The sequence below is a fragment of the Arachis stenosperma genome, chromosome 2, assembly GCF_014773155.1.
Source record: "Arachis stenosperma cultivar V10309 chromosome 2, arast.V10309.gnm1.PFL2, whole genome shotgun sequence".
Lineage (NCBI taxonomy): Eukaryota > Viridiplantae > Streptophyta > Magnoliopsida > Fabales > Fabaceae > Arachis > Arachis stenosperma.
The window spans coordinates 32,532,407-32,554,247 of record NC_080378.1 but is presented as its reverse complement, the minus strand read 5'-3'; the positions used below and the strand labels follow the sequence as shown (position 1 = coordinate 32,554,247).

Here is a 21,841-nt window from a genome sequence, read left to right as displayed (position 1 = left end):
GCAGCGGTGAGCTCCCTCCTCCCCTCCTCGCCGCAACTCAGTCTCCCTTTCCCTATTTGATTTTGTTCCTTTCACTCTTAGAAGAAGGGGAAACCATGGGTGTTGCTGCCATGGGTGAAAGGGAAGACAAGGTAGGGTTTTGGCTGCTGGGATGAAGGCTTTAGGATTTCATTTTTGAAAAAAATTAGGGTTAAGGGCATTTTAGTAATTTTAAATACAAGTAGGGATAATATAGTAATTGAAACCCCAATTAAATTCAACACTAATTGTATATAGAAAATGCTATTTGCTCATCAATTTTACAAATTATTTTCAATCAAATATCCAAATTAAATAATTAGAAATAATATAATTAAATCCTTTATTTTTCCAAAACAGTAGTATCAATATTTTAAAATATTAATTATTTAGTCCAAATCATAGGAAAATCCTTATTATTTTATAACTACCAACTTTATAATTTAAATATAGAAAATAATTCAATAATTATAAAATTAGATAAAATTCTAATTTTGAATAGCCAAACCTCATTTTTTTGAATTTCTAAAACTTTAAATTGTAGATAGTACAATAATCCATAATTATGGAGTTTGGATAAAAATCTTAATTCATCTCAAATCCAATTAATCAAAACTGTCTTTAAGTATTTTCAATAAAATAATTTCTTGAAAATAAAACTGTAAATAAATGTAAGGTTTGAGATTAGTTTAAAATAGGACTTTTCCAAAAGTCTTGGGTCTTACAGCTGACGCGATGCGTAAGCCATCACACTCCGATGTTGCATCAACACGCAACTTAAACCCTGTAGAGAAGCGTCATAGTATACTTCTAACGGTTCATGCGGTTCCAACAAGATTAAAACAGGTGCTGAAGTTAACTTATGCTTCAAAGTCTGAAAACTCTCTGCACACTCCGACATCCAAACAAAAGGTGCTTCCTTTCTTGTCAACCTAGCCATCGGTAATGCAATCCGGGAAAATCCTTCAATGAATCTCCGGTAATATCCAGCTAAACCCAAGTAGCTTCTGACTTCCGTCACTGTTGTTGATCTTTCCCATCCCATCACCGTTTCTACCTTATAAGGATCTATGGCAATTCCTCCCTTGCTCACCACATGACCTAAGAGCTTTATTTCTTCCTCCCAGAACTCACACTTTGACAACTTAGCGTACAACTTCCGCTGCGTCACTCTGATTATCGCCACTAGGAATCCAAAAATCCTTTCTTTTAAACCAAAATACCGAATTTGTAATACTTTTCAAAACCTTTAAAACAAGTCCAATCTAAATGAGTCCATTGTTAAAACCTTATCAAAAGAGTCAAAAACCTTTTATTGGTAAATCAATAATTTTAAATCATGATTTTCTTAAATTCATTGAAACCCTTAAATCAAAACCTTTCCATTTGAATTCCTTTTGGATACGTTAAAATTTACAAACCGAAATCACAGGTGAACAAAATCTTAGGACTTACTTTTCCTTTTTTTAATAATGTCATTTGATCAAAAGTTCAAATCCTAGTTTCAAAACCAAATCAGTTAAACCAAAGCTCCAAACCAGATTTTAAAATCACTCTAAATCTTATAACGGCAAAAATTATAGTTAAAAACCACAAGGACGTTAGTCGATATTTCCGTTGCCACTAGTGGTGAACTGCACCCATCCCCCACACAGGGAACTGCCAAGACTTCTAGTCATACCTGGTAACCATTTCGGCAGTCCAACTCGAATCATTCGTCATCACAAGTCCGAAATCTTCGGCTACCATCGCTAGAATCCTCTTTTCCCCATAGTTTACTCCCAACACAACTCTACGCCCTTGTAATCCTAACGACGACTTGCAAAAAGATAGAACCAAACTACCTCAGGTACAGGCAATATAAGACTCAAAGCATACGCTTACCTCTCGTCGGAGGATCTGACCCCGTCGCCTCACGTGCCTCTAAAGCAAACACACGGCCTGGTTGCTGACTCTTACCCATACCTCGGTTCCTCCCTTTACGGAAGTCCTTAGCAAGGTGCCCTGGTAATCCAAAAGTGTAGCATCGACCATCTCCCTTTGCCATCTGGAACTGAGCATTGTTGTTCTTTCTGAAATCCTCTTGACCTCGTAGATGTTGAGGAGTGTGTTCATTTCTTTTAAAGTTATGTCCCCTTGGTTCGAGATGATCGTCATGCTCCTTACTAGTATTTCCTCCAGAAGTCTTCTTTGACGAGGCTACCATTTTCCCGTATTCTTCAACCACTCTTGCCTTGTTCACCAAATCAGAGAAAATTCAAATCTCCATAGGAGCCACAGCAGTCATGATGTCGTCCTTCAAACCACTTTGATACGTGATACACTTCCAGCTCTCATAGGTTTTCGGGGCACCCTGACATGTTCTAGAGAACCTACAAAGTTCCTCAAACTTGCTCGTATAATCTGCCACAGACAAGGAACCTTGCTTCAGCTGCATAAGTTCCATCTCCTTTGCTTCTCTTGCAGACTCAGGAAAATACTTCTTGTAGAAGGCCGTTTGGAACACATCCCGAGGAACATCTGCATTCTAGAGCTGTAGCAAGCAGCATTCTGCCTGCCACCAATGCTGGGCCTCTTCCCGAAGTTGGTAAGCAGCAAACTCTACGTATTGGTTATGCGGGACATGCTGCGCTTGCAGGCGCGTTCCATAGCTTGGATCCAATTATCCACTTCCGTGGGATTAGTTGAACCTCAAAAACTTGGAGGATGAACCTTGAGAAAGGTCGCCAAGGTCATCGGAGCACCTCCCGTGTTATCTTCGTTTCCTCCCGCATTCTCATTTGCATTTCCTTCACCATTTTTGTTTCCATTTCCGGCCGGTTGGCCTAACCTCTACACAATTTGCAGAGTCGCAGTAGCGGTAGCCTCTTTGATGTTTGCAAGATTTGTCATTGCCGCCATGAACTTGGCATGGTTATTGGCCGGTCGCTCATTCCTACTTTCTCCTGGTGAACGCGTACGACCTCATCCGCGATTGGCCATTAGGGTTCCTGTCTACACTAAACAATTGATATCAAGGTGATCAGTTTCAATATCAAAAGCCTAGTGCTTCATTAACCCCAAACAGGCACTCATAAACAAGCAAGCTATGAAATATCAAGTAGATAACCTAATAGCATCAAAGAAAAGACACACACAGAGTATGCAATGAAGCACAATCGGTCTATCCTTCAGGCTCACAAGGACGAACCGCTTTGATACCACTAAATGTAACACCCCAATTACCCTAAGCTTTACCTCTAGCCGTAAAACAAAGGTTAATCAGAGCTTACGACAATTCTAAGGATTATACATATATATATATATATGTATATATATATATAGAAGGAAGTAATATATTCTAGAATCCTGATGAAGGATTGAACTCAAAAATAGAATTACGAAAGCGCGGAAACGATCACACGAAGCTAACGCATAAAGTACAAGGTATAGATATAAGAGAATAAAACATATATAAATATAAGAATATAATAATCGTAGAGAACTAGCCGCAACTTGCGAAATTTAAGCCGACTAGTTACAAATAGACAGATACAGAGTTTTAGAATTGAAAACAGCTTATACAACCTATCTCTCAAATAAGCCTCTAAGGCCATAAAGATAAATATACAAAAGATGAGAGTATACTATGACAAAAGTAAAATAGAAGCATACAAAGAAAGAACCATACTCCGCTCGGTCACCATATCTGCAATTTCACCAAGGTGAATTACGACTTGCATCTGAAAATAACAACAAAGTATGGAATGAGAACCGGTGGTTCTCAGTAAGGTAACAATGCCCAATGATGTAAGATGTAAGGCTCCGGGACGCCGAAGGCAATCCTAGAACTTCACATCACATACTGATATTCATGCTTAGAACAAAATAAATAAATATATATAAAGAACTTAAACCATAAACCAGGGTTGTCTAAACCTAGGGGAATTCTAACTAAAACTGTTCACACCACTGTATCCCACAACCGTTGCCAACCTAACTTCCGTGCGATCCCATCACCACCGCCTACCTAACCTCCTCAGCACCAGACAATCACAATATAAATGCAAGCACGTAAAACACAAGTAGAAGCATGTAGAGCAAGTAGTTCAAGTAAGCAAATAGGCATGTTATTCATTTAGGCATACAATTACAAGTCGGCAAAACATACAAACAGATAGAAAATGCACATGATGAATGTCTATTTTATTGGCTCATGATATCACTTCTCGGTCCATAATTGCCAACTCGACACATCCTTTCGGATGTCACTTTTCTATCGCTCCCATAAATAGTGTCGTGCACACTCTATTGACCCACGGATATAGTGCCGGGCACACGCTATTCACCACGGATATAGTGCCGGGCACACTTGTATGCATAACCCAAGGATATAGTGCCTGGCACACTCTTACAGCAGAAAAGATTATCAATCCTCTTTGAGTCTTCAACTCATCATAACTATCATCAATTCATCACTTCCATTTTGAGCTTATTAGTTCATCAATTTCCCAATTCATTGTCAACAATCACCATATGCACCACTCTTCCTTCCCTCTCAACTAACTCATCCACAATACACCAGAAACCTAAACCTCCATTTGCTAACTTTTTAAAGGAAAACCCAACTTAATCCCCTAGGACCTTTCCCATATTTCAATGCTCTAAACTAAGTCCAAGAGTCTTAAAATGGTGTTATAGAAACTTACAACCTTGTTGGGAAGGTAGAATAATTGAAAACAAAATAAAATTTGAGAAACAGGGCGGGTGCGTCTGCACAAGCGTGTGCACACACACCCAGGAAAATTTTGAAAGTGTGCGTACGCACAGGTACTAAAATTTATAAAGTTTGTTCACTCGCACAAGCTGTGCAGGTGCCCCTAACAGACGTCCCTTCCCGACTTGTGCGTGCGCATAGGTCTATTCGTTTGCAAAGAATAAGTTTTTTGCATGGTTGTGCGTGCGTACAAGGCTGTGCGTGCGCACATATCAGAAATCTTGAAATTCTGCAACTTTGCAGAATTTCAAATTTTTAACACCAACTTTGAATAATCATAACTTCCTCTACAAAAATCCAAAATTTTACAAACTTTATATCAAATCGAAGGTTTTTCGATGGACTTTAATTCTAAACAAATTTCAGCAACTTTTGAAAATTAAGGCATAAGTTATGACCCTTCAAAGTTCACTATAAACCAGTTTTTACCAAAAACCTCAAAACTTCAATTCTAACCAACTTTTCATTCAAAACCAAATCAAAACCTACCCAATCATCATAAACCACTACCACACACAACACCTTACCTCTTCATATCATTCTTCTCAGTTTAACTTAAATTCCTCAACCATTATACCATATCTCACTACCAAATCCATAATTTCCCACTTAATCATAAATCCACACTCATAATCAAAATCAATCAACAACAACCTCAACTACCCAAAACAATTCCTCATGAATTCCAATAGTCATTATCAAACCCTATCCATTATTAATCAAATCCATCATAAAGCTCATCAACACCAATAGCAACCAACAATCCTCAACAACCACAATAACCAACAATCAAAATCATCATCAATATATGTCATCAAACATCATAATCATCAATATCCTTCATTCTAACCCACCCTAAACATTTTACATTAGCTCATCACTTTAATTTCTCAAAATTCTCATTATTCATCAATATAAATAATCATCCTCAATACTCATCAACATCAATAATCTCCAACAATCATCATAATCCACAATAATCCCATACACCAACAATTAACATCAATTCACACATAATTACTCATACAGTAATATCATTCATTCCTATCTTAGGGTCAACTAGCCTAAGTTTCCAGAAACATTACATATTACATAAAGGAAACCGAAACCATACCTTTGCCGATTCCCAATATGCTCAAACATCAAACTTGTAAACCCCGCTAAAATCGATATATAATTAGTCAATAAATTGAATTTTCAATAGGAAAATTAAATATGCAAAACTAATATCAAAATAGGATAGATCTCGTCAAAACGAGAATTTTGATATCACTTTCGAAAAATTTGGCCCAAAATTCAGCCGAACGAGCCGAACTGGTCGAACCGGACCCGAATCGGGCCCGTGGGCCCAACCAACTCACTATATATAATGAGCTGAAGCTCATTTCATTTCTATTCAGCATGCAGAACACGCTGGGCAGAGCCAAAATGGGGAAGAACATGTTGAAGATTCCAAAACCCTTGATTTCATTCAAATCCACATAACTTCTCGCTTCGAGCTCCGATTGACGATCCGTTTGCGGCCACGCGACCACGACATTGAGCTCTACAAAGCCCATAACATTGTAAGGTAAGGAAGCCATGCTTTCTTCCTCAATTTTCTCATTTCCAGTTCTGAATTTATTGGGCTTTGGTGTTGAGATTTTGTATAATTTGGTGTTTTAGGTTTAATTTAGCTTGTGGAGCTTATTGAGCTCGAGTTGTTATGCGTGTGGGCACGGTAAGGACAACCTAAACCCTAGCCCAATCTTGTATTTATGATGAGAAATCTGAAATTGGAACATGTATATGTATTAGGTGTAGATTAAGTGGGTATATAAGCATTGGAATTGAATTGGGATTACTTGGAGGTTTGTTGATGATCAAGGCTTGTTTTGGGGCTGTTTGATTGAGCTTGGAGGGGCTGTAATTTTGAGTTGTGAGGCTGCCTTGGATGAACTAAGTGATCGGCCAAGGTATGGTTTAAGTTTCGCACGTTTAATATTTACGGTATTGTGAAAACTTAGGTTAGAGGAACCATAGGATAAGTTGAATTGTTTGTTGTATTTAATGATTAGCCTTGTAATATTGTTGGAATAGATTTGTTGGTGGATATATATATTGGAATTATGAGGTGTGGAAGTCGTTAATAGTGTGCTCTTATATTTATTTATGATGGATTAGGATTGGTGTTTGTTAATAAGGATGTAGAGTTGTGTTGTGGTGGTATTGTATATCCTGTAACTAATTATGTAATGATCGAAATTGCATGAGACTAAGTTTGGGATAAACTTGGGAATATAAGGAACTAAACTGGAAAATTTGGGATCTTTTTGTTAAATATACAATTTATGGCAAATTTTTAAAGATAGGTTGTTAAATCTGTCCTGCAGCAGAAAAGGTCAAACAGGGTAGCAATTTGTTTATCTTGTTGCGACTTCTATGAGTTGAGTTTTGGAGCGAAACAAATTTCGTTATAAAATTTGATTAACTTGCTTTATTACTCTAAAATTCAGATTTTTAGGAGTTGAGGATTGGGAGTTGTGAATTTTTGAATATTGGTGGTCAAAGCTGAAAAGAAACAGATTTCAGCAAGCTATACATCAACTTCCAATGCTTGTAACTCTTAGAATTGAATAGCAATTGAGTTGTAACCAAGAAACACTTGTTTCTTGATGAGCTAGGAGTTCCCAAACCAAAATTTAGATTAATTTTAGTTTTGTAATAAAATTTATTTAAATTGAAAGGTACTAAGCTTGTTGGTTTCTAAAACAGATTTTGACTCATTTTTACTTAACTTCCAGGTAATTTAACTTCATCATTAAAAATGGTATTAACTCAGAACCAACTGAGAAAGAAATCTGGATGAGTGAAATTTAACTACATTAATTTTTAAAGTCATTGGATTTAACTTGGATTTTATATTGAATTTTGAATATCACATGCTGCTGTTGTTTTTCTGGTTTTATGCACTGCAGAGCAGTCACGGTTTTTCCTTTATTTATGAGGCTAGAGAAATCAAAAAATTATGATCCTTGGTTTGTTAGAAAGCTTATTTCAAGATGAACGTCTGGACATAAAGTTTGTGCAATTCCGAGTTCATTTATTATATTAAAAATAGAAAAGAAAACAGAGTGTCGAGGATGTCTTAGTGATACTCATGGGTTCGAGAAGTTAAAGTTTAATCTTCATGTGATGTGATTGACTTAATGTTAGAGTTAGGTTGATTTTAAGATTATTCGATATTAAAAAGGTTGAGAAGAGTTTGATAAATAGTTTGGTCAAGACTCGGAAGGGGTAATTGAGATGAATTATAAGGGAATGATGATGAAAAATGTGAAAGGGAGGTTGTTAATAAAATGAGTTAACATGCCATGGTTTGATAAATGATTAAATAATGATTATGACTATAAAATGGCTTATGAATGATGATATCTGAGATACAAGTTTCCCTGGATAAAAACCGTGGCTCGCCACCACGTGTTCCAGGTTGATTCTCGATACTCTGTTAACCCTACGTCGTAAGGGTGACCGGGTACGTATAAATTCCCGGGTATGGATAACCCCCATTGAGTGAATTATATGATGACTGAATGTGAACTCTATGTATAGACTATTGGGGATGCGCGATAGGGGACAGTCTAAGGTTTTCGGACTTGTCGGGTTGGCTGGATAACCGACAGATGGGCCCCATCAGCCATAGGACAGGCATGCATCATATGCATTTGTTTGTTTTGATTGCTATGCATTTCCTGGGTTTGCCTAAATGATATATATCACCTGCTATCTGTTATACTTGCTACTTGTACTATCTGCTCATTACTTGTGCGTGACCTTGTTTGGTTGCTTGTTTCTGTTGCATTATGGATGATGGAGGGATGGAGGAAAAGGAGAAATGGTTTGGTGTTAGATTAGGATTGAAATTCGGTAAGTTAGGTAGATTTAGAATACCTACCCCTGTTATAGCTTATGTTTAGTAATTAAGTTGGATAATTGTATAACAGAGTTCTAGGATTGCCTATGGCATTCTTAGGACCTTATTTATTATGCGCGTGCCACTTTTACCATGCTGAGAACCTTCGGTTCTCATTCCATATTGTATTGTTGTTTTTCATATGCAGGTCGAGAGGCTCCTCGCTAGGCGTCTGGATCCTGGGAAGCGAAGTAGTCCTTGGGTGTATTTTGGTTTTCTATTTGTATATATGTATATATGTATTTAGCTTACTGGTGTGCGTAAATTGTGATCATCAACAATGGCGCCAATAGACTTGGAGCTCTCAAACGTGAATCACACTTTGTCATAACTTCGCACAACTAACCATCAAGTTCACTGGGTCATCCAAGTAATACCTTACGTGAGTAAGGGTCGATCCTACGGAGATTGTTGGTATGAAGCAAGCTATGGTCATCTTGTAAATCTCAGTTAGGCTGATTCAAATGGTTATAATGGTTTTCGAAAATAATAATAAATAAAGCATAAAATAAAGATAGAGATACTTATGTAAATCATTGGTGGGAATTTCAGATAAGTGTATGGAGATGCTTTGTTCCTGTTGAATCTCTGCTTTCCTACTGCCTTCCTCCAATTATTCTTACTCTTTTCCATGGCAAGTTGTATGTAGGGCGTCACCGTTGTCAATGGCTACTTCCCATCCTCTCAGTGAAAATGGTCCAAATGCTCTGTCACAGCACGGCTAATCATCTGTCGGTTCTCGATCATGTCAAAATAGAATCCATTGATTCTTTTGTGTCTATGACTACGCCCAACAATCGCGAGTTTGAAGCTTGTCACAGTCATTCAATCCCTGAATCCTACTCGGAATACCACAGACAAGGTTTAGACTTTCCGGATTCTCAGGAATGGCCGCCAATAATTCTAGCTTATACCACGAAGACTCTTATTAAGGAATCCAAGAGATACGAGCTCGATTTAAGGTAGAACGGGAGTGGTTGTTAGGCACGCATTAATAAGAACGGATGATGATGAGTGCCATGGATCATCACATCCATCAGGTTGAAGTGCAGCGAATATCTTAGAATAAGAATAAGCTTGAATTGAATAGAAGAACAATAGTAATTGCATTAATTCTCGAGGTACAACAGAGCTCCACACCTTAATCTATGGTGTGTAGAAACTCCACCATTGAAAATACATAAGTGTAAGGTCTAGGCATGGCCGAATCGCCAGCCTCCCCAAATAGCATGTGAATTCGAAAATAGGGAAAAAGACCGAATGGTCAAAAAACATTCGATACAATAGTAAAAAGTTCTATTTATACAAAACTAGTTACTAGGGTTTATAGAAATAAGTCTAAGTGCAGAAATCCACTTTCGGGGCCCACTTTGGTGTGTGCTTAGGCTGAGCTTGAGCTTTACACATGCAGAGGCTTCTCTTGGGGTTAAACGCCAAGTTGTAATGTCTGGTTGGCGTTTAACTCTGGTTTGTGACGTGTTTCTGGCGTTTTACTCCAGAATGCAGCATGGAACTGGCGTTGAACGCCAGTTTGCATCATTTAAACTCGAATAAAGTATGAACTATTATATATTTCTGGAAAGCCCTGGATGTCTACTTTCCAACGCAGTTGAGAGTGCGCCATTTGGAGTTTTATATCTCCAGAAAATTCATTTCGAGTGCAGGAAGGTAAGAATCCAACAGCATTAGCAGTCCTTTGTTAGCCTGAATCAGATTTTTGCTCAGGTCCCTCAATTTCAGCCAGAAAATACCTGAAATCCCAGAAAAAAACACACAAACTCATAGTAAAGTCCAGAAATGTGAATTTTTCATAAAAACCAATAAAAACATCCCTAAAAGTAGCTAGATCCTACTAAAAACTACCTAAAAACAATGCCAAAAAGCGTATAAATTATCCGTCCATCACTTACTCTCCAAGTAACTTATGTATGCTACTCCTCTTAGAGGTTGAGGGAGAGATATGAGTTTATTTTGGTATATTCTTCCACTATCATTGTTGTTGAAACCTTGTTGAGGTCTCTGTTGATCCTTCCATGAGAGATTTGGATGATTTCTCCATAAAGGATTATAGGTGTTTCCATAGGGTTCTCCCATGTAATTCACCTCTTCCATTGAAAGGTTCTCAGGATCATAAGCTTCTTCTTCAGATGAAGTGTCCTTAGTACTGCCTGGTGCAGCTTGCATTCCAGACAGAGTTTGAGAAATCATATTGACTTGCTGAGTCAATATTTTGTTCTGAGCCAGTATGGCATTCAGAGTATCAATCTCAAGAACTCCTTTCTTCTGATTCGTCCCATTGTTCACAGGATTCCTTTTAGAAGTGTACATGAAATGGTTATTTGCAACTATTTCAATGAGTTCTTGAGCTTCTGCAGGCGTCTTCTTCAGATGAAGAGATCCTCCAGCAGAGCTGTCCAATGACATCTTGGACAGTTCAGACAGACCATCATAGAAGATACATATGATGCTCCATTCAGAAAGCATGTCAGAAGGACACTTTCTGATCAATTGTTTGTATCTTTCCCAAGCTTCATAGAGGGATTCACCTTCCTTCTGTCTGAAGGTTTGGACTTCTACTCTAAGCTTACTCAATTTTCGAGGTGGAAAGAACTTTGCCAAGAAGGCATTGACTAGCTTTTCCCAAGAGTTCAGGCTTTCTTTAGGTTGTGAGTCCAACCATATCCTAGCTCTGTCTCTTACAGCAAAAGGGAATAGCATAAGTCTGTAGACCTCAGGGTCAACCCATTGGTCTTAACAGTGTCACATATTTGCAAGAATTCAGCTAAAAACTGATGAGGATCTTCCAATGGAAGTCCATGGAACTTGCAATTCTGTTGCATTAGAGAAACTAATTGAGGTTTAAGCTCAAAGTTGTTTTCTCCAATGGCAGGGATAGACATGCTTCTCCCATAGAAGTCGGGAGTAGGTGCAATAAAGTCACCCAGCACCTTCCTTGCATTGTTGGCATTGTTGTTGTTTTCGGCTACCATGTCTTCTTCTTGTTTGAAGATTTCTGTTAGGTCCTCTACAGAGAGTAGTGCTTTAGCTTCTCTTAGCTTTTGCTTCAAGGTCCTTTAAGGTTCAGGGTCAGCCTCAACAAGAATGCTTTTGTCTTTGCTCCTGCTCATATGAAAGAGAAGAGAACAAGAAAATATGGAATCCTCTATGTCACAGTATAGAGATTCCTTGAGGTGTCAGAAGAAAAGAAGAATAGAAGGAAGAGGTAGAAGAATTCGAACTTATCAAGAGGGATAGAGTTTGAATTGTGCATTGAGGAGGAGTGTTAGTTCATAAATAGAAGGATGTGAGAAGAGGGGAAGAATTTTCGAAAATAAATTAAAAAATATTTTAAAAGAAATTTTGAAAATTTGATGAATGATTTTCAAAAATTAAAGTTGGAAAAGAAATAAAGTGATATTTGAAAAAGATTTTTTTGAAAGAAGAAAAAAAGATATGATTGAAAACTATTTTGAAAAAGATGTGATTAATAAGATATGATTGAAAAGTTATGGTTTTAAAAAGATATGATTGAAAAGATATGATTGAAAAACAATTTAAAAAGATTTGATTTTTAAAATTAATGACTTGGCTAACAAGAAATTTAAAAGATATGATTCAGACATTAAACCTTTCTCAACAGAAAAGGCAACACACTTGAAATGTTGAATCAAATCATTAATTGTTAGCAAGTATTTTTGAAAATGGAAAGAAATTGATTTTGAAAATATATGATTGAAAAGATATGATTTGAAAAAGTTTTGATTTTGAAAAATTATGGAAAATTGAAAAAAATTTGAATTAAAAATAAAATCTTCCCTCTTGTGCCATCCTAGCGTTAAAATGCTACCCTTTTGGGCGTTAAACGCCCAGCCAGGTACCCTGGCTGGCGTTTAAACGCCAGTTTTCCTTCTTCACTGGGCGTTTTGAACGCCCAGCTTTTTCTGTGTAATTCCTCTGCTGTATGTTCTGAATCTTCAATTCTCTGTATTATTGACTTGAAAAGACACAAATTAAAAATTTTTTTTTTGAATTTTTAATGATGACGAATAATCAAAATACAACTAAGATCAAATAAACAATGCATGCAAGACACCAAACTTAGAAGTTTGTATACCACTGACACTAACAAATTGAGAATGCATATGAGAAACAACAAAACACTCAAGACAAGAGAATTTAAAGATCAGAGCAAGGAAATCAAGAAGTACAACTTGAAGATCAATGAAGACACATGATTGAATTCGAAAAAAAATGCAAGAAGAATAGAAACATGCAATTGACACCAAACTTAAAATGAGACACTAGACTCAACAAGAAACAAAAAAAATATTTTTGGTTTTAAGATTTTATAATTTTTTTGGATTTTTTTGAAAATTGAGTGAAAAAGAAAATAAGGATATCAAAATTCTTAATCAGAATTCCAAGAATCATGCAATGTTAGTCTAAAGCTTTAGTCTAAAAAGATTAGACATGGCTAGCCAAGCTTCAGCAGGACATTACATTCAAGAGCTAAATTGATGAGAATTAATCAGCTTTGGTGATGATGAAAATATCACCTTGAAACTCTAGAATTCATTCTTAAAAATTTTGAAGAAAAATACCTAATCTATCCAACAAGATGAACCGTCAGTTGTCCAAACTCAAACAATCCCCGGCAACGGCACCAAAAACTTGGTGCACGAAATTATGATCATCAATGGTGCCATCAACATGGTATGCTCAATTGCAATCTCAACTCTTTATCACAACTTCGCACAACTAACCAGCAAGTGCACTGGGTCATCCAAGTAATAAACCTTACGCGAGTAAGGGTCGATCCCACGGAGATTGTTAGTATGAAGCAAGCTATGGTCATCTTGTAAATCTCAATCAGGTAGATTCAAATGGTTATGGAGGATTAATGATTTAAAAGATGAATAAAACATAAAATAAAGATAGAGATACTTATGTAGTTCATTGGTGAGAATTTCAGATAAGCGTATGGAGATGCTTTATCCCTTCCGTCTCTCTGCTTTCCTACTGTCTTCATCCAATCCTTCTTACTCCTTTCCATGGCAAGCTGTATGTTGGGCATCACCGTTGTGAGTGGCTACAGTCCCGTCCTCTCAGTGAAAATGTTCAACGCGCTCTGTCACAGCACGGTATTCATCTGTCGGTTCTCGATCATGTCGGAATAGAATCTAGTGATTCTTTTGCGTCTGTCACTAACGCCCCACAATCACGAGTTTGAAGCTCATCACAGTCATTCAATCCTTGAATCCTACTCAGAATACCACAAACAAGGTTTAGACCTTTCGGATTCTCTTGAATGCCGCCATCAATTCTAAGGTAGAATGGAGGTGGTTGTCAGGCACACGTTCATAGGTGAGAATGATGATGAGTGTCACAGATCATCACATTCATCAAGTTGAGGAACAAGTGATATCTTAGAACAAGAATAAGCTGAATTGAATAGAAGAACAATAGTAATTGCATTAATACTCGAGGTACAGCAGAGCTCCACACCTTAATCTATGGTGTGTAGAAACTCCAACGTTGAAAATACATAAGAACAAGGTCTAGGCATGGCCGAGAGGCCAGCCCCCAAAATGTGATCTAAAATAGCCTAGGACAGATCAAAGATTAAAAATACAATAGCAAAAGGTCCTATTTGTAGAGAACTAGTAGCTTAGGGTTTACAAAGATGAGTAAATGACATAAAAATCCACTTCCGGGCCCACTTGGTGTGTGCTTGGGCTGAGCATTGAAGCTTTCTCGTGTAAAGACTTTTCTTGGAGTTAAACGCCAGCTTTTGTGCCAGTTTGGGCGTTTAACTCCCATTCTTGTGCCAGTTCTGGCGTTAAACGCCAGAATTCTTGAGCTTACTTGGAACGCCTGTTTGGGCCATCAAATCTCGGGCAAAGTATGAACTATTATACATTGCTGGAAAGCCCAGGATGTCTACTTTCAAAAGCAATTAAGAGCACGCCAATTAGGCTTCTGTAGCTCAAGAAAATCTACTTCGAGTGCAGGGAGGTCAGAATCCAACAGCATATGCAGTCCTTTTCAGCCTCTAAATCAGATTTTTGCTCAGGTCCCTCAATTTCAGCCAAAAAATACCTGAAATCACAGAAAAACACACAAACTCATAGTAAAGTCCAGAAAAGTGAATTTTAACTAGAAACTAATAAAAATATAATAAAAACTAACTAAAACATACTAAAAATATACTAAAAACAATGCCAAAAAGCGTATAAATTATCCGCTCATCACAACACCAAACTTAAATTGTTGCTTGTCCCCAAGCAACTGAAAACCAAATAAGATAAAAAGAAGAGAATATACAATGAATTCCAAAAACATCTATGAAGATCAGTATTAATTAGATGAGCAGGGCTTTTAGCTTTTTGCCTCTGAACAGTTTTGGCATCTCACTCTATCCTTTGAAATTCAGAATGATTGGCTTCTATAGGAACTCAGAATCCAGATAGTGTTATTGATTCTCCTAGTTAAGTATGATGATTCTTGAACACAGCTAATTTATGAGTCTTGGCCGTGGCCCAAAGCATTCTGTCTTCTAGTATTACAACCGGATACATACATGTCACAGACACATAACTGGGTGAACCTTTTCAGATTGTGACTCAGCTTTGCTAGAGTCCCCAATTAGAGGTGTCCAGGGTTCTTAAGCACACTCTTTTTGCCTTGGATCACAAATTTATATTTTTTTGTATTCACTGCCTTTTCTTGCTTCATGAATCTTTTTTATGATTTTTCAGATCCTCAGTAACATGTCTTCTTTTTTCATCATTCTTTCAAGAGCCAACATTCTTGAACAACAAATTCAAAAGACACATGCAATGTGGTGCACGAAATTGTGATCTCTACTTTTCACAACTCAAACAATCCCCGGTAATGGCTCCAAAAACTTGGTGCTCAATACCATGGTCTAAACATAATTTCACAACTTCGCACAACTAACCAACAAGTGCACTGGGTCGTCCAAGTAATAAACCTTACGCGAGTAAGGGTCGATCCCACGGAGATTGTTGGTATGAAGCAAGCTATGGTCACCTTGTAAATCTCAGTCAGGCAGATTCAAATGGTTATGGGTGATTTATGACTAAAGCATAAAATAAAGATAGAGATACTTATGTAATTCATTGGTGAGAATTTCAGATAAGCGTATGGAGATGCTTTGTCCCTTCCGTCTCTCTGCTTTCCTACTGTCTTTCTCCAATCCATCTTACTCCTTTCCATGGCAAGCTGTATGTTGGGCATCACTGTTGTCAGTGGCTACAGTCCCGTCCTCTCAGTGAAAATGTTCAACGCGCTCTGTCACAGCACGGCTAATCATCTGTCGGTTCTCAATCAGGTTGGAATAGAATCCATTGATTCTTTTGCGTTTGTCACAAACGCCCAGCCTTCAGGAGTTTGAAGCTCATCACAGTCATTCAATCCTTGAATCCTACTCAGAATACCACAGACAAGGTTTAGACTTTCCGGATTCTCTTGAATGCCGCCATCAATTCTAGCTTATACCACGAAGATTCTGCTTAAGGAATCCAAGAGATAAACATTTAAGCCTTGTTTGCTTGTAGAACGGGAGTGGTTGTCAGGCACGCGTTCATAAGTGAGAATGATGATGAGCGTCACATAATCATCACATTCATCATGTTCTTGGGTACGAATGAATATCTTAGAACAAGAACAAGCTGAATTGAGTAGAAGAACAATAGTAATTGCATTAATACTCGAGGTACAGCAGAGATCCACACCTTAATCTATGATGTGTAGAAACTCCACCGTTGAAAATACAAAAGAACAAGGTCTAGGCATGGCCGTGAGGCCAGCCTCCCAATGATCTATGATAGCATAAGACTACTCAAAGATAGCTACCCCGATGATAATACAATAGTAAAAGGTCCTATATGTAGAGAACTAGTTGCCTAGGGTTTACAGAAATGAGTAAATGACATAAAAATCCACTTCCGGGCCCACTTGGTGTGTTCTTGGGCTGAGCATTGAAGCTTTCATGTGTAGAGACGTTTCTTGGAGTTAAACGCCAGCTTTTATGCCAGTTTGGGCGTTTAACTCCCATTCTTGTGCCAGTTTCGGCATTTAACGCCGGGCAATTTTGAGCTGATTTGGAACGCCGGTTTGGGCCATCAAATCTCGGGCAAAGTATGAACTATTAAACATTACTGGAAAGCCCATGATGTTTACTCTCCAACGCAGTTGAGAGCGCGCCAATTGGGCTTCTGTAGCTCCAGAAAATCCACTTCGAGTGCAGGGAGGTCAGAATCCAACAGCATCTGCAGTCCTTTTCAGCCTCTGAATCAGATTTTTGCTCAGGTCCCTCAATTTCAGCCAGAAAATACCTGAAATCACAGAAAAACACACAAACTCATAGTAAAGTCCAGAAAAGTGAATTTTAACTAAAAACTAATAAAAATATAATAAAAACTAACTAAAATATACTAAAAATATACTAAAAACAATGCCAAAAAGCGTATAAATTATCCGCTCATCACAACACCAAACTTAAATTATTTCTTATCCCTAAGCAACTGAAAATCAAAATAGAATAAAAAGGAGAGAATATGCAATGAATCCCAAAAACATCTATGAAGATCAGTATTAATTAGATGAGCGGGGCTTTTAGCTTTTTGCCTCTGAATAGTTTTGGCATCTCACTCTATCCTTTGAAATTCAGAATGAATGGCTTCTATAGGAACTCAGAATCTAGATAGTGTTATTGATTCTCCTAGTTAAGTATGATGATTCTTGAACACAACTACTTTATGAGTCTTGGCCGTGGCCCAAAGCACTCTGTCTTCCAGTATTACCACCGGATACATACATGCCACAGACACATAATTGGGTGAACATTTTCAGATTGTGACTCAGCTTTGCTAGAGTCCCCAATTAGAGGTGTCCAGGGTTCTTAAGCACACTCTTTTTGCCTTGGATCACAACTTTATTTTCTTTTTCTTTTTCTTTTTCTTTTTCCCTTTTTTTCGTTTTGTTTTTTTGAATATTCACTGCTTTTTCTTGCTTCAAGAATCATTTTTATGATTTTTCAGATCCTCAGTAACATGTCTCCTTTTTCATCATTCTTTCAAGAGCCAATCATTCATGAACAACAAATTCAAAAGACATATGCACTGTTCAAGCATACATTCTGAAACCAAAAGTATTGCCACCACATTAAAAATAATTAATCTGTTGTAAAATTCAAAATTCATGCAATTCTTCTCTTTTTCAATTAAGAACATTTTTCATTTAAGAAAGGTGATGGATTCATAGGACATTCATAACTTTAAGGCATAGACACTAAGACACTAATGATCATAAGACACAAACATAGATAATTATAAGCATGAAAATTCGAAAAACAAGAAAATAAAGAACAAGGAAATTAAAGAACGGGTCCACCATAGTGATGGCGGCTTGTTCTTCCTCTTGAAGATCTTAAGGTGTGCTTGAGCTCCTCAATGTCTCTTCCTTGCCTTTGTTGCTCCTCTCTCATGATTCTTTGATCTTCTCTAATTTCATGGAGGAGGATGGAATGTTCTTGGTGCTCCACCCTTAGTTGTCCCATGTTGGAACTCAATTCTCCTAGGGAGGTATTAATTTGCTCCCAATAGTTTTGTGGAGGAAAGTGCATCCCTTGAGGCATCTCAGGGATTTCATAATGAGTGGGATCTCTTGTTTGCTCCATCCTTTTCTTAGTGATGGGCTTGTCCTCATCAATGAGGATGTCTCCCTCTATGTCAATTCCAACTGAATAACAGAGGTGACAAATGAGATGAGGAAAGGCTAACCTTGCCAAGGTAGAGGACTTGTCCGCCACCTTATAAAGTTCTTGGGCTATAACCTCATGAACTTCTACTTCCTCTCCAATCATGATGCTATGAATCATGATGGCCCGGTCTATAGTAACTTCGGACCGGTTGCTAGTGGAAATGATTGAGCGTTGGATAAACTCCAACCATCCCCTAGCCACAGGCTTGAGGTCATGCCTTCTCAGTTGAACCGGCTTCCCTCTTGAATCTCTCTTCCATTGAGCGCCCTCTTCACAAATGTCTATGATGACTTGGTCCAACCTTTGATCAAAGTTGACCCTTTTAGTGTAAGGGTGTTCATCTCCTTGCATCATGGGCAAGTTGAATGCCAACCTTACATTTTCCAGACTAAAATCTAAGTATTTCCCCCGAACCATTGTAAGCCAATTCTTTGGGTCCGGGTTCACACTTTGATCATGGTTCTTGGTGATCCATGCATTGGCATAGAACTCTTGAACCATTAAGATTCCGACTTGTTGAATGGGGTTGGTATGAACTTCCCAACCTCTTCTTTGAATCTCATGTTGGATCTCCGGATATTCACTCTTTTTGAGTTTAAAAGGGACCTCAGGGATCACCTTCTTCATGGCCACAACTTCATAGATGTGGTCTTGATGCACCCTTGAGATGAATCTCTCCATCTCCCATGACTCGAAGGTGGAAGCTTTTGCCTTCCCTTTCCTCTTTCTAGAGGTTTCTCTGGCCTTAGGTGCCATAAATGGTTATGGAAAAACAAAAAGCAATGCTTTTACCACACCAAACTTAGAAGGTTTGCTCGTCCTCGAGCAAAAGAAGAAAGAAGAGAGTAGAGGAAGAAGAAATAGAGGAGATGGAGGTGGCTTTGTGGTTCGGCCAAGGGGGAGAAGTAGTGTTTAGGTTGTGTGAAAATGAAGGAGTGAAGATGGGTTTATATAGGAGTGGAGAGAGGGGTATGATTTGGTTATGTAAGGGTGGGTTTGGGAGGGAAAGTGGTTTGAATTTGAATCGTGAGGTAGGTGGGGTTTTAGGAAAGATGGATGTGAGTGGTGAAGAGAATGGTAGGATTTGATAGGTGATGGTTTTTTTAGGGAAGTAGTGTTGAGGTGATTGGTGAATGGAGAAGAAGAGAAAGAGTGGTGGGGTAGGTAGGGATCCTGTGGGTCCACAGATCCTGAGGTGTCAAGGAAAATTCATCCCAGCACCAAGTGGCGAGCAAAAATGCTCTTTATGCCAATTCTGGCGTTAAACGCCGGGCTGGTGCCTATTTCTGGCGTTTAACGCCATCTTCTTGCCCTTACCTGGCGTTTAACGCCAGTCTGGTGCCCCTTTCTGGCGTTAAACGCCCAGAATGGTGCCAGACTGGGCGTTAAACGCCCATTTGCAGCCCTTACTGGCGTTTAAACGCCAGCAAGGTTTTTCTCCAGGGTGTGCTTTTTTTCTTTCTATTTTTCATTCTGTTTTTGCTTTTTCAATTGATTTTGTGACTTTCCATGATCATCAACCTACAGAAAACATAAAATAACAAAGGAAAATAGATAAATATAACATTGGGTTGCCTCCCAACAAGCGCTTCTTTAATGTCAATAGCTTGACAGTGGTCTCTCATGGAGCCTCACAGATACTCAGAGCAATATTGGAACCTCCCAACACCAAACTTAGAGTTTGAATGTGAGGGTTCAACACCAAACTTAGAAGTTGGTTGTGGCTTCCCAACACCAAACTTAGAGTTTGACTGTGGGGCTCTGTTTGACTCTGTTTAGAGAGAAGCTCTTCATGCTTCCTCTCCCTGTTAACAGAGGGATATCCTTGAGCCTTAAACACAAAGGATTCTTCATTCACTTGAATGATCAATTCTCCTCTGTCAACATCAATCACAGCCTTTGCTGTGGCTAGGAAGGGTCTACTAAGGATGATGGATTCATCCATGCACTTCCCAGTCTCTAGGACTATGAAATCAGTAGGTATGTAATGGTCTTCAACCTTTACCAGAACATCCTTTACAAGTCCATAAGCTTGTTTTCTTGAATTATCTGCCATCTCTAGTGAGATTCTTGCAGCTTGTACCTCAAAGATCACTAGCTTCTCTATTACAGAGAGAGGCATGAGGTTTATACTTAACCCTAAGTCACACAGAGCCTTCTTAAAGGTCATGGTGCCTATGGTACAAGGTATTGAAAACTTCTCAGGATCCTGTCTCTTTTGAGGTAATCTCAGCCTAGTCAAGTCATCCAGTTCTTTGGTGAGCAAAGGGGGTTCATCCTCCCAAGTCTCATTACCAAATAACTTGTCATTTAGCTTCATGATTGCTCCAAGGTACTTGGCAACTTGCTCTTCAGTGACATCTTCATCCTCTTCAGAGGAAAAATACTCATCAGAGCTCATGAATGGCAGAAGTAAATCCAATGGAATCTCTATGGTCTCATTTTGAGCCTCAGATTCCCATGGTTCCACATTAGGGAACTCATTGGAGGCCAGTGGACGTCCATTGAGGTCTTCCTCAGTGGCGATCACTGCCTCTTCCTCCTCTCCAAGTTCGGTCATGTGGGTCATGTTAATGGCCTTGCATTCTCCTTTTGGATTCTCTTTTGTATTACTTGGAAGAGTACTAGGAGGGAGTTCAATAATTTTCTTATTCAGCTGTCCCACTTGTGCCTCCAAATTCCTAATGGAGGACCTTGTTTCAGTCATGAAACTTTGAGTGGTTTTGATTAGATCAGAGACCATGGTTGCTAAGTCAGAGTGGCTCTGCTTAGAATTCTCTGTCTGTTGCTGAGAAGATGATGGAAAAGGCTTGCCATTGCTAAACCTGTTTCTTCCACCATTATTGTTGTTGAAACCTTGTTGAGGTCTCTGTTGATCCTTCCATGAGAGATTTGGATGATTTCTCCATGAAGGATTATAGGTGTTTCCATAGGGTTCTCCCATGTAATTCACCTCTTCCATTGAAGGGTTCTCAGGATCATAAGCTTCTTCTTCAGATGAAGTCTCCTTAGTACTGCCTGGTGCAGCTTGCATTCCAGACAGACTTTGAGAAATCATATTGACTTGCTGAGTCAATATTTTGTTCTGAGCCAGTATGGCATTTAGAGTATCAATCTCAATAACTCTTTTCTTCTGATTCGTCCCATTGTTCACAGGATTCCTTTTAGAAGTGTACATGAATTGGTTATTTGCAACTATTTCAATGAGTTCTTGAGCTTCTGCAGGCGTCTTCTTCAGATGAAGAGATCCTCCAGCAGAGCTGTCCAATGACATCTTGGACAGTTCAGACAGACCATCATAGAAGATACCTATGATGCTCCATTCAGA

General features: G+C 38.4%; 1 non-coding gene across 1 annotated transcript; it reads left to right on the top strand.

Moving 5' to 3' along the window:
• The first annotated feature begins 11,204 nt into the window (after nucleotides 1-11,204).
• LOC130963776 (small nucleolar RNA R71) lies at nucleotides 11,205-11,312 on the top strand. The gene has a single exon (XR_009079895.1). It is a non-coding gene; the product is annotated as a small nucleolar RNA R71 (small nucleolar RNA).
• Nucleotides 11,313-21,841: the final 10,529 nt, after the last annotated feature.